This window comes from Anser anser, assembly GCF_964211835.1.
Source record: "Anser anser genome assembly, chromosome: 1".
Taxonomy (NCBI): domain Eukaryota; kingdom Metazoa; phylum Chordata; class Aves; order Anseriformes; family Anatidae; genus Anser; species Anser anser.
Genome location: NC_139720.1, coordinates 200,662,403 through 200,665,440, shown reverse-complemented (window position 1 = coordinate 200,665,440; position 3,038 = coordinate 200,662,403).

The following is a 3,038-nucleotide window of genomic DNA, read 5'->3' as shown; positions in this document are numbered from 1 at the left end:
GCAAATAAATTCCTTTGAATAATGTCATCTTCTTTGTTTCAACAAATTTCCTTTGCTGCTTGAACGGTAAGCAAAGCCCAGCGTGTGATACAGATACTGCTGGAAAAACAGAAACCATTTCAGAGTGGTACCTGGCCCATGAGAACACGGGAAACATTGGTTTTGATGATAACTGGAAAAAAAGCACCTGGGGAACCTATACTGTAGATCACTCATTGCCGACCAAGTTACCTATGATTTTACCTGTGAAAAACTCTACCTCTGATCATCTTCCTTTCTTTATTGTCTTCTTGTCATATCCTTATAGAGAGTGCTTTAGAAGAAAACGCACAAAAAAATGAACAGTACAATACCTGTAACATGACTTTGGGTTTCTAAATAGCTGTTCCTTGCAGTTGTGTGTGACTGGCACCATACCCAGACTGGGTGCTTTCATGTCAGTAGCACGTTGAGCTCATCCCTGGGTGGCTGCAGGTAATTTTGATGCTTCCTGAGCAGCTCTTGCTGCGCCTGTGGCAATGCTTTTACATTTTATTGAGGCAGACTCTGCCTCTAATGGCCTTTGAAAAGGAATATTTCTGTTCTGTGATGGGATACAGTGAGCAAGGAGGATGTACGTTAATCTGTAGTACTAGACCTAGGAGGAAAGCCCTAGGTGGATGGGATGCTCCCTTTAGGAAAGCCTATTTTTGCTACCCCATCTTTTAGCAGAAGGCTAAAAGATGCTCCTTGTGCTGGCCAGCCTTCTGGGTGGCTACGAGCTGCCACTGTCCCACACCTGCCATAGTTTCCCCATTCGTGAGTGGGGCAAATCCTCCCGAAGTGCTTTCAGGCCTCCTGATGGAAGCATGACGTGAGCCCTGCAGTGTGGTGAGGTCTGTGCCTGCTGCTGTGCATCCAGCTTTGTTAGCAAGCTCCGAAGTCAGCATTTATCATCTGTACTTCATCAACACGCTGAGCTCCTCCAAAGCCAGGCATCCCTTGTCCTAGGTGCTCTGTGAGGATGGGCTGCCTCCTTTAAAAGTCTGTAAATCCCATCCGTTTTGGCAGCAATACATCATTTTACATCATTTGCAGATTTCTCTCTCTGCTACTGTTCCTCTGCGGAGCCCATGCACCTCAGAAGGTGTTGATGAGGATGCAAGGTGGCCATCCCCTGCTTCTGGTCCCTGTGTGGGTCGCTGCTCTGAACCAGGCGTTGAGGAAAGGCCACCTTAGGAGCATGAAAGGTTACCATAGGAGTGCGGGGTGGTTGTGCCTCCTCCCCAGGCAGAAATCCAGGTGGAGATGATGATCCCGTGAGAACAAACAGGCGGTAGATCCCAGATGCAAGATATGGGAACAAGAAGCAAGACATTCAAGGTCTGGTACTTCCCAACTCACCGACGTAGCTAGAACCAGTTGCCATGGCCAGCCAAGGAGCAGGATTTATAGTGGCGAGCAGCCCTAGTGATTTCTGAGCCATTGCAACTTGGGCAGATACATGGAACACTTGGGGAAGTTCAGGGTGGTCCACAGCAATGTATCAACCCGAATTTAGTTACCAGTTTTGCAGCCTTTCTTCCAGCCTTGACAACCTAATCCAAAAGTCAATGAAATCAGTAAAAGGATTTCCGCTAATTCTGGGGGACTTCAGACCAGGCCCACAAGGAGTGTTTCATGCTTGTTTTTCCTTCCTCACATTTTATGCCATGTCCCTCAGTAATGCCAGTAACATGTTTTTTGATGGCTCTCAACCAGCCAAATTCCCAATGTTTGGAAGAAGCCCCCAACACCAGGTCTCTAGAGTCCCTCTAAGTTTACTTTGCATCTCCTCAGACTCCGTGTTCCATTTATTTCTGCCTCTTCCTCCCCTGCACCCAGTGCTTTTTATATCTTCTGTAAACACGTTGGCTCTAAACACACCCAAAATGTAGCAGCAGGCACATTCTGCCCATACCTTCACACAAGGAGGCTGCAGGAGAGCAGAGAGAGCAGGAACTAAAACGAAAAACAATCTGGGTATGTGGGCTGGCTTTTGTGCTTTGGAAGGTTTTGTTTTTTTAAAAAAAAAAATATTTTTATTTTTTGCCTTGTATGTATTGTAGTTTTCCAGATCATTTTCTGGAAGCTTGTCATACAAGGTGCTCTTGTATCAGGTTCAGTTGGGAAGGTTTTGGTGGTAGGGTAGGGCTGCAGGGGTGGCCTCTGTGAGCAGAGTCCAGCAGCTGCCCCAGGTCAGATCAGAGCCAGCTCCAACCTGCTCCAAAAGGGACCCACCAAAGCTGGCCAGAGCCGAGCCACGAGAGATACTGGTTGGGCCTCTGGGAGAGCAGATTGAAGGAAGGGGAAATCTGCTGTGCTACAGCAGCTGGGAGAGAGGGGTGAGAGCTGAGAGAGAAGCAGCCCTGCAGCCCCCAAGGTGAGTGCAGCAGGAGGGCAGGAGGTGCTCCAGGCACGCAGCACAAGTTCCCCTGCGGCCCGTGGAGAGGCCCCTGGTGGAGCAGGCTGTCCCCCTGCAGCCCACGGGTCCCACACGGAGCAGATCTCCACGCTGCAGCCCGTGGAGGAGCCCCCGGTGGAGCAGGTGGATGTGGCCTGGAGGAGGCTGCGGCCCATGGAGAGCCCCCGCAGGAGCAGGCCCCGGGCCGGAGCTGCAGCCCGTGGAGAGGAGCCCACGCAGGAGCAGGGGGTCTGGGGGGAGCTGCCGCCCGTGGGGGACCCGTGCTGGAGCAGTTTGCTCCTGGGGGATGGACCCCGTGGTACGGAGCCGTGTGGGAGCAGTTCCTGAAGAGCTGCTGTGGAGGGGGGAGGTGGAAGAAAGTGGATGGGGGGGATGGTGTTTTTAGGTTGCTTTCAGTTCTATCTGCTCTAGTCTGTGAGTAAAAGGCAATAAATTACCTTAACCTCTGTTATTCTGAGTCTGTTTTGCCCGTGATGGTAACTGGGGAGTGATCTCCCTATCCTTAGCTCAAGCCTTTTTTCATTGTATTTTCTCCCCCTGTTCTTTTGAGGAGGGGCAGTGAGAGATGGGAGCTCACTGATGGAGCTGAGCTGCC